This window comes from Anomaloglossus baeobatrachus, chromosome 2, assembly GCF_048569485.1.
Source record: "Anomaloglossus baeobatrachus isolate aAnoBae1 chromosome 2, aAnoBae1.hap1, whole genome shotgun sequence".
NCBI classification, from domain to species: domain Eukaryota; kingdom Metazoa; phylum Chordata; class Amphibia; order Anura; family Aromobatidae; genus Anomaloglossus; species Anomaloglossus baeobatrachus.
This window is the reverse complement of record NC_134354.1, coordinates 213,159,720-213,175,154: the sequence shown is the minus strand read 5'-3', so window position 1 is coordinate 213,175,154 and position 15,435 is coordinate 213,159,720. Positions and strand designations below refer to the sequence as shown.

General features: G+C 43.3%; 1 protein-coding gene across 3 annotated transcripts in view; it reads right to left on the bottom strand.

Moving 5' to 3' along the window:
- MAGI3 (membrane associated guanylate kinase, WW and PDZ domain containing 3) overlaps positions 1-15,435 on the bottom strand; it is a 417,907-nt gene that overhangs the window by 123,945 nt on the left and 278,527 nt on the right. The window lies entirely within an intron of this gene.

Genomic DNA, 15,435 nt, shown 5'->3' with positions numbered 1-15,435 from the left:
TATGTACACTAGGATGGGATCAGGATGCGCAACATATAAACCAAATTGGGTGATATATACCAGGATGGGGGATATCTACAGCATGATGGGCCCAGGATGGAGGACATATACACAAGGATGGGCCTAGGATGGACATATATACACCAGGATGGATCCAAGGAGGGGAACATATATACCAGGATGTGGTTCATATATACCAGAATGGAGACATAAAGTCATGTTCAATGGACCCTTTAAAATTGTTCCAGAAAATGAAGTATTTCTCCCAGAAAATAATTGCAACCACACGTTTTGTTATACACGTTTATTTTGTGTATATTAGAACACAAAAAAAATGAGGAAAAAAAAAGAAAATTGGACATAATTTCACACAAAACTCCAAAAATGGACCAGACAAAATTGTTGGCACCTTTTCAAAATTGTGGGTAAACAACTTTATTTCAAGCATGTGATACTCACCTGTGGCAGATGTGGGCAATATGCAAATCTTCCCTGAAACCAGATAAAAATGGGGCAAGCTTACTTTATCTTAGCATTGTTTGTCTGTGTGTGCCACACGAAGCATGGAGGACAGAAAGAGGAGAAGAGAACTGTCTGAGGACTTGAAAAACAGCAATGTTGAAAAATATCAACAATCTCAAGGTTACAAGTCCATCTCCAGAGATCTTGATGTTTCTTTGTCTAAGGTGCACAACAAAATCAATATGTTTACAACTCATGGAACAGTAGCTAATCTACCTGGACATGGATGGCAGAGAAAAATTAATAAACTGTTGCAATGTAGGATAGTCCGTATAGTGGATAAGCAGCTCCATTCAAGCGCCAAAGAAAGTTCACTTGTTCTCCACGCTCAGGATGCATCAGTGTCAGCGCAAACTATCCATCAACATTTGAATAAAATGAAACCCTATACAGTGGAACCTTGCATAACGAGTAACCCACTTAACGAAAATTTCGCTTAACAAGCAAAGTTTTCTGTGAATTTGTAACTCGATTTACGAGAAAACTTTGCTGTATGAGCGAAATCCTCACTGCACACACTTCCGGTTCCGTACATCCACCGTGTGCTAACCCACACTTACAGTCCACACAAACACACACATACACGCACAAACACACACAAACACACACAAACACACACAAACACACACAAACACACACAAACACACACAAACACACACAAACACACACAAACACACACAAACACACACAAACACACATGCACGCACGCACATACAGTATTATGCTTACCTTCCGTTCCACTGCCGGCCTCATGGTTCTTCGAGTTCCCAGGTACATTGCGACGTCCTGGCGGCGAACTACATAACCCAGGAGGCCCGCGATGGAACGGAAGTTAAGGTGAGCATATTAATATAATATAGTGTACCTTCCGTTTCATCGCTGGCCTCCTGGGTCCTGTAGTTCGCCGCTCCACTCCACTCCAGACTGTGCATCGGCATCCATAGCGACGAAGCAGGAACTTCCTGTCAGACACTACTCAAAGGCAGCGCGCTGGCCAATCAGAGGCAAGCGGCTCTGTCTTTGACGTCAGCGCTCTGGCCGCGGAAGTTCCTCCCTCGTCATTATGGTAACCCGAAACACAGCCCTGCCCCGTACCAGAGAACAGCAAATCCCAGGAGACCGGCGATGGAAGGGAAGGTAAGGTGAGCATATAATATGTGCGTGCTTGCTTGTGTGTTTGTGTGAGTTTGTGTGTATTTGTACGTGTTTGTGTGTGTTTGTGCATGTGTGGAATGACAGAATAGGGGACCAGTATGGGACATTTAACACGTTGTGGAACGAATCGTCTGCAGTGCAATGATTTCCTATGGGAAATCTTGCTTTGCTGAACGAGTAACTTGGTTAACAAACACAATCCCAGAACGGATTGTTCTCGTTAAGTAAGGTTCCATTGTACCAGAAGACTGAGAAGGATCCCACTGCTGACACAGACATTAAATAAAACTAAACTGTAGATTGCCAACATGTAAGTGAGTAAACCAAAATGCTTCTGGGAAAGCATCTTGCTCACAGATGAAACTAAGATGGAGCTATTGCGTAAAGCACATCATTCTACTGTTTACCGAAAACGGAATGAGGCCTATAAAGAAATGAACACAGTACCTCAAATATGTTGGAGATTCAAATATGTTTTGGGGTTGTTTTACTGCCTCTGGCACTGGGTTCCTTGACTGCGTGCAACGCATCATGAAATCAGAAGATTACCAAAGATTTTTGGATAACAATATAGTGTCCACTGTCAGAAATATTTGTTTAGGTCCTAGATCAGCAAGACAATGACGCCAAACACACTTCAAAAAGCACTCAGAAAGAGATGGAAACAAAGAATAAGAGAGTTCAAAAGTGGCCAGTAGTGGTATATGAATACTTAAATATTAGGGTTTGCATTATTTGTACAGAATACCTAGTACTATTACATTATTCGTCAAGAATAATGAACCTAATGCAAGTCAATCAGGAACCTAAGCATTGTTCTTGAAGATTCTTGAAGATTTCCCAGAAAAATGCTCGGGTTCCTCCCTAACTTGCATTAGGTTTGTTATTCATGATGAATACTGGAATAGCACTAGGTATTCGGTACGAATAACACGAACCCAAACATTTTAGTATTTGCTCATCACTAGTGGCAGCAATGAGTCCGGTTCTAAACTCCATTGAACACCAGTGGAGAGATTTTAAAACTGCTGTTGGGAGAAGGCACCCCTCAAATATAAGAGACATGGAACACTTTGGGCCCAGGACGGGGGACTTTACTAGATGAAGGTTCAGGATGGACAACTCATACGCCTCTACAGGATTTAGAATGGTAGAAAGGCCCTTACATCTGACCAACATGAGTGAAGGGGGGAGGGAGTAGGCATTAAACTCTAGTTACACCAGTAATCACTGGAATGGCATTTGCACTGGAGGGGAGTATAGATATTACTGTATTTTACTGGAGGAAAACATATGGATAAGAGGAGGTTGACAGAGTAGTGGATTATCCCTTGAAAAAATAAATCAGCACAGAATGTTGTAACGTTAAGATGTTGGTGCCTAAAGAGGTTGTTAACTACTTGAATGACCCAGTCAAAGTGTAACCATCATTCACTATTCATTATTCAGTTAAGACAGGTTTTCCCCTTACTGAGATAGTAGATGACATATGGTACTTATAAGATTTTATGGAGAGGAGAGGGAGAGGCAGGAGATACCGACATCCTGAGGAAAGTTGTCTTAAATCAATAGTCACACTTTAAATGCCCAAGTCCCAAGGATAAAAAAGGAAGAGCTGATACTCACCTCCCACCTGACACCCAGCGCTCATATGACATAACCAGCCATCACTGATTGTGTATTGCTCATGGGATGCCCACTCTGATGGAATACTAAAAGCTGCAGTATGATCAGCAGCTAATTGTTCTGTTACTTCTGAGATTTGGGCGTATAAGAAGGGGTAGTCTCAAGTAGTAGATAACCCTTTTAAAAGTTTGTTTATACCTCCATGTTTTTGGAGCATGAAGACGTGAACAGAGACCCTGTTTTTAATGGTTAATGCCAGTTGTGTCAGGCTATGGAGCAGTTTGGATTTTTTTAGACACTTAAAATTCACCAAGAGTATTATGATGTAAAGCCTGCTTTACACGGTACGACCGATTGTGCGATTTCACAATCGATCGTACTCGCCCCCGTCCTTTTTGCGTCACGGGCAAATCGCTGCCCGTGTCGCACAAAGTTAGTAACCCCCGTCACACATACTTACCTCTCGTGCGACCTCGCTGTGGACGGCGAACGTCCACTTCCTGGAGTGGGAGGGACGTTCGGCGTCACAGCGACGTCACACGGCCGCCGGCCAATAGAAGCGGAGGGGCGGAGATGAGCGGGACGTAAACATCCCGCCCACCTCCTTCCTTCCACATAGAGCCGGCGGCGGCCGCGGGAGGCAGGTGAGCTGCTCATCGTTCCCGTGGTGTCACACGGAGCGGCGTGTGCTACCACGGAAACGATGGTCAACTAAATTAAACGATATTATGGAACCTAGCGAGCAGTACCCGACTCACGATTTGTGAGCAATACTGCGTCACTAGGAGGTGTCACACAGGCCGGCATCGCCAGCGATGCCGGATGTGAGTCACAAAATCCGTGACCCCGACGATCTATCGCACGATAGATTGTCTGGTGTAAAGCAGCCTTAAGTGTGAAATACTTGGCAGTCCGGAGTATTCAAGAACTTCAAGCTCAAGGCATTGTGATGACTGCCCATTTTCTGTGTATTACTGTGCATAGCAAAGATGTTGTCAATCAGTGACAGCTGGGCACGGAGAGCTAGCTTCTGATGAAAACATATGACTAAAGGGGGCTTTACACGCTACGATATCGTTAATGTTTGGTCGCCGGGGTCAAGTTGTTAGTGCCGCACATCCGGCGTAAATAACGATATCGCAGCGTGTAATACTTACCAGTGACCTTAGGCGACCTCAAAAATGGTGAAAATCGTTCACCATGGAGAGGTCGTCCCAAAGTCAAAAATCGGTAAGGGTTGTTTAGCGTTGTGGTTCATCGCTCAGGCGGCAGCACACATCGCTGTGTGTGACACCGCATGAGCGAGGAACGTCTCCTTACCTGCCGCCGGCCCCAATGAGGAAGGAAGGAGGTGGGCGGGATGTTACGTCCTGCTCATCTCCGCCTCTCTGCTTTGATTGGCCGGCCGCTTAGTGACGTTGCGGTGACGTCGCTGTGATGCCGAACGTCCCTCCCCCTTGAAGAAGGGATTGTTCGGCAGTCACAGCGACGCCGCCGACCAGGTAAGTATGTGTGACGCTGCGTAACGATAATGTTCGCTACGGCAGCGATCACAAACAATCGCATGCGCGACGGGGGCGGGTACTTACACGGTTGCTATCGCTAGAAATTGCTAGCGATATCCCTACTGTGTAAAGCCCCCTTAAAGGCTACTTTACACGCTGCGATATCGGTCCCGATATCGCTAGCGTGGGCACCCGCCCCCATCTGTTGTGCGACACAGGCAAATCGCTGCCCGTGCCGCACAACATCGCGCAGACCCATCACACATACTTACCTGCCCGGCGACGTCGCTGTGACCGGCGAACCGCCTCCTTTCTAAGGGGGCGGTCTGTGCGGCGTCACAGCGACGTCACTAAGCGGCCGCCCAATAGAAGCGGAGGGGCGGAGATGATTGGCCGGAACATCCCGCCCACCTCCTTCCTTCCGCATAGCGGCCAGGAGGCAGGTAAGGAGAGGTTCCTCGTTCCTGCGGCGTCACACATAGCGATGTGTGCTGCCGCAGGAGCGAAGAACTACATCGTTACTGCTGCAGTAACGATAATCTAGAATGGACCCCCATGTCACCGATGAGCGATTTTGCACGTTTTTGCAACGATGCAAAATCGCTCATCGGTGTCACACGCAGCAACATCGCTAATGCAGCCGGATGTGCGTCACAAATTCCGTGACCCCAACGACTCTGCATTAGCGATGTCGCAGCGTGTAAAGCCCCCTTTTGGCTGCTTTCACACATCCGTTTTTCGCCGTGCGGCACAATTCGGTGAAAACTGGGAAGAACGGATCAGGCGTGTGTTGCCGCCAGATCCGTTCTTTCCCCCATAGACTTGTATTAGCGCCGGATTGTGCCGCATGGCCTTGCGTTGCATCCGGCTTTTGCCGGATCCAGCGTAAATAGCCGATCCGGCAGGCGAATGGAACGCTGCTTGCAGCGTTTTTTGTCTCTGGCGAAAAACCGTATGGCGCCGGATCCAGCGCCGTGAGTTACAATGAAAGCCTATGGACACCGGATCCATCATCATCCGGCATATGACGGAATCCAATAACGGATCCAGTTTTTTGAACTACGCATGCTCAATAGCATAACTGATCCATCAAAAAACGGAAGGAACACATGGAAAAAACTGATGCAACGGATCCGTTTTTTCGCCGGAGCAGTTGCATCAGTTGTTTTGCTGTCCGGATGTGTGAAAGCAGCCTTAGTCTCCAGGACCGGCATCACGTGGCACAGCACACTGATCAAATCTAATGTTTGTCGCCATTTCATTCTAGAATGGGGCAGCTTAAACATGGTGACGGAGAAAATCACCAATTATTGTCTTTCCTCGACTTAAAAAAGTCAAGAAAATCTGTTTTCGCTCATTAGTGTCTTTCTTTGCTTTTCCAAGGAATGAAGTGTCAGTGGTGACTGCTTGTTTTGTTGCTATATTACAAGTAATAAAAGGTTACAGGTACAGAAGACGCAGAAGGCAAAGATTCGGCTGCAACAAAATCTTAGTCACATATAAAATAAAGCTTAATATTCTTTCTCCTCTATGCAATTGTCCTGGGAAGCTGCAATAAGGGAGGACTCTGCTAAGATCTGGAATAGATGAGAGTCCTCCTTCGACAGACCTTGGAAGGCGCTGCTGAAAGACGTCCTCTGACATCAAGGGAAAAAATATTGAGAAATGAGAAGAAAGATGTCACCTGAAGCCTATTGACACCCTTTACTTAGAATTATAAAAGTACAATATTATTATACGATAATAATATGGGCACAGTAAACATTATTTGGTCACATATTATTAGTAGGATACAGAATGGTAAAATATAGGCACAATTTAGCATTAGTAAATGGACAAATAAATGTGGCAGTAGTATAATAAAGTTATATTGGCATATTATAGTCATACTATATAAGGAGGATATACGGTAGTAACAATATATGGGAATAATATAGTATTATTGGACATGTAGTAATATTATATGGGCAAAGTATGGTATCATTATAAGGGCACATAGTAGTGTTATTTTGGCCCAGTATAGAAATAATATATATGCAAATTATAATATTGTGTTTAGCTGTATTATAATATCATATACACATAGCATAGAATTACAAGGGCACAGAATAGAAGAAATATGGGCACTTTGTACTGTTTATTTTGGTACAGTTTAGTATTATATGAGCACAGCGTAGTAGTGTTTGGTCATGGTAAAGTATTATATGGGTAGAGTAGAGTAATGCTATATTTCCACAGTAAAATATATTTAGATACAGTGTAGAATTATATGGGTACAGTATTAATAATAATGCTATACTGTGCTCATATACTATATGGAAACAGTATAGTATAATTTGAACACAATATAGATTACTTACAGTCCAGTGTTTAGACAGTGTATTATATGGGCACAGTATAGATTTAATTACAGTACAGTATTGTTTAGACAGTGTATTATATGGGCACAGTATAGATTACCGTATTTTTCGGACTATAAGACGCACCTGACCATAAGACGCACCCTGGTTTTAGAGGAGGAAAATAGGAAAATAAAATTTTAACCAAAAAATATGGTCATGACACACTGTTATGGGGTGAGGATCTGCTGCTGACACTGTTATCGGGGTAATGTCCCCAAATTCTCTACTAAGGTACCCCATTCTGATAAGGATCCTCCTGCCTTGTATATGATCCTGCTCATATACCCCCCATCCTGCTAATAATATACCCCCCATCCATCCTGCTAATAATATACCTTCCATCCATCCTGCTCATGATATACCCCCATCCATCCTGCTCATGATATACCCCCATCCATCCTGCTCATGATATACCCCCATCCATCCTGCTCATGATATGCCCCCATCCATCCTGCTCATGATATGCCCCCATCCATCCTGCTCATGATATGCCCCCATCCATCCTGCTCATGATATGCCCCCATCCATCCTGCTCAAGATATGCCCCCATCCATCCTGCTCATGAAATGCCCCCATCCATCCTGCTCATGAAATGCCCCCATCCATCCTGCTCATGAAATGCCCCCATCCATCCTGCTCATGAAATGCCCCCATCCATCCTGCTCATGATATGCCCCCATCCATCCTGCTCATGAAATGCCCCCATCCATCCTGCTCATGAAATGCCCCATCCATCCTGCTCATGATATGCCCCCATCCATCCTGCTCATGATATGCCCCCATACATCCTGCTCATGAAATGCCCCATCCATCCTGCTCATGATATGCCCCCATCCATCCTGCTCATGATATGCCCCCATCCATCCTGCTCATGAAATGCCCCATCCATCCTGCTCATGATATGCCCCCATCCATCCTGCTCATGATATGCCCCCATCCATCCTGCTCATGATATGCCCCCATCCATCCTGCTCATGATATGCCCCCATCCATCCTGCTCATGAAATGCCCCCATCCATCCTGCTCATGAAATGCCCCCATCCATCCTGCTCATGAAATGCCCCCATCCATCCTGCTCATGAAATGCCCCCATCCATCCTGCTCATGAAATGCCCCATCCATCCTGCTCATGATATGCCCCCATCCATCCTGCTCTTGATATGCCCCCATCCATCCTGCTCATGATATGCCCCCATCCTGGTAAATGGCATGTATCCTGTGGCACAGGAAAAAAAATTAAACGTTTATACTTACCCTTCCTCACTCCCTGAAGCACCGATCTCTGTCTCAGCTGCAGCGCCGCTGTGTGGAGCCGTCACCGTTGTCTGCAGCATCGCGTCTTCCTGTCTGTGCCGGCGGTAAGCTGATCGATTCTGGTGGATACTAGCGGCGCGCACAGCGATGACGTTATCGCGGTGCGCGCCGCTAGTGTCCAGATCAGCTGACCGCCGGCACAAACAGGAAGACGCGATGCTGCAGGGGGGAGGCTCCACACACGGTGATGGGTGAGTACACTGATTCACTGCACCCCGCGCTGATAATGATGCACGGGGGGCAGTGAATACAGCCGCACATGATCACTCCAGGCTGTAGTTGCCAGGGGTGATCACGGCCGGCTGCTAATTCTGCACGCACCCCTGCCCATCACCCCGCCCACCTGTCAGCGCCGGTTTCGCTGAGAGATGATGGGCGGGAGGATGGGCGTGCATATGTAATGAGCGGGCCCACGTGGTCACGGCAGGCTGTTACAGCCTGCTCGTGCCGCCGATGACCCGCTGCACCGCGGCACCCTCATTCCCCGCACCCGCAACCTTATAGTCAGACCATAAGACGCACCCCCCACTTTCCCCCAACATTTGGGGGGAAAAAGTGCGTCTTATGGTCCGAAAAATACGGTACTTACAGTACAGTGTTTAGACAGTGTTTTATATGGGCACAGTATAGATTTAATTACAGTACAGTATTGTTTAGACAGTAGTATTATATGGGCACTGTATAGATTAGTTACAGTACAGTATTGTTTAGACAGTGTATTATATGGGCACAGTATAGATTAGTTACAGTACAATATTGTTTAGACCGTGTATTATATGGGCACAGTATAGATTAGTTACAGTACAGTAGTGGTTAGACAGTGTAGTATATGGGCATAGTATAGATTAGTTACAGTACAGTATTGTTTAGACAGGGTAGTATTATATGGGCACAGTATAGATTAGTTACAGTACAGTATTGTTTAGACAGTGTATTATATGGGCACAGTATAGATTAGTTACAGTACAGTATTGTTTAGACAGTGTAGTATATGGGCACAGTATAGATTAGTTACAGTACAGTATTGGTTAGACAGGGTAGTATTATATGGGCACAGTATAGATTAGTTACATTACAGTATTGTTTAGACAGGGTAGTATTATATGGGCACAGTATAGATTAGTTACAGTACAGTATTGTTTAAACAGGGTAGTATTATATGGGCACAGTATAGATTAGTTACAGTACAGTATTGTTTAGACAGTGTAGTATAAGAGCACAGTATACATTACAGTACAGCATTAGACTATTATATGGCACAGCAAAATATCAAATGGCCACTGTCCAGGTTTGTTTGTTGTGAACAGTAAATTAGGATTGTATGGGCACAATATAGTATTAAATGAACACAGTACAGTATTATAATGTGGATGCAGTATTGTATTGTTATTTCTGAACACTATAGCATTATCATATAAAAATGATCAGAAGTATACCATTGTTCTACTGGCGCAAAAAATACATGTGCCAAGTTTAGAATTACTATACTAGGACAATGTAGTATAGCATTAATGACTAGAGACGAGTGAACCCAAGGTTCGGTGTTCTTACCAAACATATAGTTTACCCCCAAAAAACAAGCGTTCGGGTGCTTTACAATTGTAAATCACTCGCGCAAGCATCGCTGTGCTCGGGTACGTTCAGTGCTCAGCCCAGTGCGAGCTGCTTGCAGTGTTTGATCAGCTCGCACTGGGGAAATAACCGCGTGATCAGATGTAGTATGTGCACCAAACAAAATGGAAGAGCCTCGCCCACCTGACCCTGGAAGTGGTCTGTTTATGGCTGGCTGCATGTGGGCGGAGACATGAACTGCCCAATTACTGATTTTCATTGGGGTTCAGGTCCCAAACCGAACTTTATCTAAAGTCTGGCTGAACCTGCCGAACCGAACTTCCACGGGTCCGCTCATCTCGACTAATGACATCTGGGTACAGTGCATTATTCTTTATTGGCAGAGTATAGCACTTTACATTGGTATGATGTAGCAGTGTTCGTAGGACTTGCTAATTGCAGATATCAGCGTTCATATTCTAAACTACATTTGTTATATTAAAACTGAACCATAATTGGTTTCTATGGGCAAAACCACCATCATATAGAAAATTACTGTTCAATGTACTTTTTTCATGAACCAACATATTCTTTATACACAAGAATGTGCATATTATCATCAGCGATTCCGGATTCTTCCTACCCAGAGGACACAGCTAAACCTGAATTTATAAAGGGAACAGGCTGTGACCTTTAAATATGCCACAACTGTCTCTTAATTTCAGAGCACTGCAATAAAGACAAAGCCTAAGGTAAAACTAATGCTAATGGACTCTCAAAGTGCATTAACAGAAAATCCCACTTAATGTTTGCCTGGAACGATTTAGAACTTCACTCGGTTCAGTACGGAGAGGTTCTTACATTTAGATTTCAGTTTAATGCTATCTGACGGAGTGAAAGAGTTAATGCAAGGCCACAGCATGCAATGGCTAAATGGCATTAGAAATGATAAATGAACAGACCGAGTGGCATATAAGTCGATAGCTTCATTAGTTAATATAGTGAGATACTGTAAAGGGTTGCTGCCCTCCTCCCTTGTCAAAGTAAAGGATCAGCACTGCTGAATATACGGTGAATTAGAGGCTGCTGTTCATTAATTCCACACACTCCACTAATTCCTTGTCTTTTGACCTCGCTATATTTTCTTTGTATTGTACATTTGGAAGACTTAATATTCACAGTGACTTTACTGTGCAAGCCACATCATCAAAAAATCATGAATGGTGCTGATATACCTTGTCGTGATTGGGGCTGGCCGTCCAACATCTAAACTATACTCCACAAGACCATCATGGATATCCCACTCGGTGTACGTCTTCTAAATGCTAGGGTGGGGTCATCAGCAGCCAGACTGATTAGTTATTCCAGGCTCGTTATTACTGTAACCACATGTCTGGATTTTACACTGCATTGAGAATCCGATTTATTTTACTTATTTGACACCATTAATTTCAACAGGGATTTACAGACATTATCATCACTGTCCCCATTGGGGTGCACAATCTAAACTCCCTATCAGTATGTCTTAGGAAGAAACCAGAGTACCAGGAGCAAACACAGGAAGATTAAAGGGACTGTCAGCAGATTTCTACAATGTAACCTGAAGACAGTATACTGCAAGTGTTAAAATAGAGACTTCAGTCTGTGTCTGTAATCTGAGTCTTTTTTTGTGTACCTGAAATGTTAGCTTAAGCCTCTTATCTTTATCATTAGTGGGTCTCAGCAGCACATGAGTTATAATCGGACTCTGCCCCCTCTGCGATTAGCGGTTTCTGTCTATGAAAATGTAAACTGAAAGTCTGGTGTGGGCTGAGCTTTGCTACATGCAAAATCTCAAATCTTTCACTGTGTCAGAATAGCTGCAGCCACTAATCTAAGTGATACATCATTGAACTCATGGCCTCTTTGCACACATCGTGCTGCTCCGAGATAAGGTAGCAAAAACCTGCCGACAGACTCCCTTTAAATAAATGCATTGCAAATGTTGTCCTTGGTTGCGACAGATTCCCTTTAAATAAATGCATTGCAAATGTTGTCCTTGGTTGGATTTGTACCCAGGATTCTCAGGAGTAATGACAGAGCCATCAGGCTCACTCTAGTTCTTTCTTCATTCTTACATAAATCATTGAACTAAACGATATGGACTGTTACCTTAGAATGCAAATACAGTGGAACCTTGGATTAAGAATAACTTGGTTTGAGAGCATTTTGCAAGACAAGTAAAGCTTTTTGCAAATTTATAACTTGGTTTAAGAGCAAAGATTTGCAATAAGAGCAAATACTCACCGTGCACACTTCCGCTCTGTCTTTTCACCACGCTCTGGAGGTAGGTAACTTTAAGTACATATGTGCTGTATACTGTATACCATTGTACAATACAGTATATACTATACAGCATGTCTATCAATTTGCATTTGTGGATACAGTACTGAACAATTTGCTTGTACTGTAATCTAATTGCCTGTGCAGTATTCCTACCCCGCATTTGGCTTAGTTCTGCCCTTATTTTGGGGAGAATAGATTTGGGGTGTACTAGAATAAAGGTTGTCATATTTATACATAATTTTTTCTCTCTATAGTGCACCTCCCGCACACCAACAATTCTATTGTAAGCTAATGTGCAGTTTAATTTGTTTTATATGCTTTTTACTGTACAGTATTTTGGTGTTAGTGTACTGTAATAATTTTATATAAATACAGTACCATAGTCTGTATTACTGTAATACATTTGTATAAATTCAGAAAATATTTTTGGGTTGTGGAACGAATTGTCTGCATTTCAATTATTTCCTATGGGAAAATTCACTTTGATATAAGAGTAACTTGGTTTAAAAGCACACTCCGGAAACCAATTATGCTTGTAATCCAAGGTTCCACTGAATACCTTGTATTAGCTTATAACGTTGCTCTAGACAGAAGGGAATGGCCACTGAGAATCTAAAAAAGCTCTAATAATGCTGTAAAACAATACAACAAGTAATTCTCATCTTACACATCCCTCCTGACTTCTAATCCAATGTCTCCAAAGTTTCCCGCCAGTCTCTAAAATAACTGCTCCATCCAGATATGTGACCAACACTGCCATTGATTAGCTGCAGTGGTCACATGTCCTACTGGGCCCAGCACGAAGTAGAGTCTGGAAAGGGACCTGAATATACTCAGAGGAGGAGATGCAGGGGATACGTAAGGTGAGTACTACTTATTTTTTACCATTTTGAGTGCCTACATTAGACAACACTTTAAATAAGGAAAGAAAAACAAAAAAACTATTCAATAATGAATCTGTCAGCAGGTTTTAGCTACCTCATCTGAAAGCAGCATGATGTAGGCAAAGAGATCTAGAATACAACAAAGTATAACTTAGATTACTGGGTGCAGCTGTTCTGACACAATCAAAGATTTTATTTGTAGTATGTAGCAGTGCTGGGAGAGCTGCTCCCACCCACACCAGGCTTTCAGTGTAAATTTCCATACATAGATGCTACTAATCACACAAGTGGGTGGAGTCAAACTCGACCTCATGCACTCCTGAGTCTACTAATGATAAAGCTATGGAAGCTTACACTAACATTGAAGGTAAACAAAAACACTTTGTAATAAAAGATGCCTGGCTGTAATCTGTATGTTAACTCTTTCAGCATGTTGTCTTCATATTACAAAGCAGAAACCTGCTGACAGATTCCTATTAATTCCCTCTTATCAAATAAACACTTGAATATAAGACTACAGCCTGCTTTCAGATGTAATAGATTTTTGGGAAGATCATGTTAGTAGAGTTCATGCACTTAGAGCTTCATTGACTTCCATTACTTTAAAGCTTCATACTCACTTTAGATTTTCATTTCTATAAATTTTTGCAAAACGACTTGAAAATCATTAGAAAAAAAAAAAATATTCAGGCACTGTCCTGGATGCTACATGTCATACTGGAAACCTGTGGTTAGCCAAGCTTACAGAGTTGATCTACGTAATCCTTTATAAACCCTTGGCTGCAATGTCAACAAATCCAGCTTTTTGCCATTTTTATATTTGGCTAAGATGCTACTACTTTTGCTAAACTGGTTATTTTCCTGTGTAGAGCTGTGTTCCCTACATGGCATGTAGAAGAAGGTGGTCAGATAAGACCAAAATAGAACATTTTGAGCTAAATGTAAAACGCTATGTGTGGCTGAAAGCTAACATTGCACATCATCCAGAAAACACCATCCCCACTGTCAAACATGGTGATAGCAGCGTGATGCCATGGAGAGCCTTTATTTCCCAGTAGGGTCAGGGAAACTGGTCAAAGGCGATCGATAAATGGATGGATCTAAATATAGGGCAATTCAGGGGAAAGCCTGTTAGAGGCTGCAAAAGACTTGCGACTGGGGCGTAGGTTCAACTCGAACCTACGCCCCAACGTAGGACAACGACCTTAGACATACTTCCAGAGCTGCAATGGATGGCCTAGATCAAAGGAAATTCATGTGTGTGAATGGCCCAGTCACAGTCCAGACCTAAATCCTATTGAGATTCAGTGCAAAGGTTTGAAAATTGTTGCTCACAAACACTTCCCATCTAATCTCTCTGACCTAGAGCTATTTTACAAAGAAGAGTGGGCGAAAAAGTCAGCCTCTAGATGTGCAAAGATAGTAGAGACAAGCCCCAAAAGACTTGCAGCTGTAATCGCAATAAAAGGTGGTCCTACAAAGTATGGCTTGAATACAAATGCCCGTCACAATTTTCAGATTTATATTTCTAAAATATTTAGAAAACCATGTGTCATTTCCTTTACACTTCAGAAATACTTGCTACTCTAGTACCTTACATAAAATACATTTAAGTCTGTGGGTGTAACGTGAAAAAATGTTAAAGTTCACAGGGTATGAATATTTTTGTTTCGCTCTGTAGATAATTATGAAAAATAAAAATAGACTTTAAAATTAGAAAAAAATAAATAGTCATTTGATTTCCACATTAAAAGGGAACCTGCCACCACTTTTTTGGCCTATAAGCTGCGGCCACCACTTTTTTGGCCTATAAGCTGCGGCCACCACCATCGGGCTCTTATATACAGCATTCTAACATGCTGTATATAAAAGCCCAGGCTGCTGTGAGAACATAAAAAACACTTTATAATACAAACCTAACTGTTGCGCGGTTGGCCGTAAGGGCGTCTCCGTTGTCCGGTGCCGGCGCTGCCTCTTTTGGCCATCTTCATTCTACTTCTCTAGCCACGTTGCATGACGTGACCGACGTCATACACACTCGCCGGCATTCAGTTCCTGAGCAGGGCAGATCAAAGTATTGTAGTGCGCCTGCACAGGACCGGCAAGTGTGTATGACGTAGACGCGTCATGCATACAGACTTCAGGAAGAGG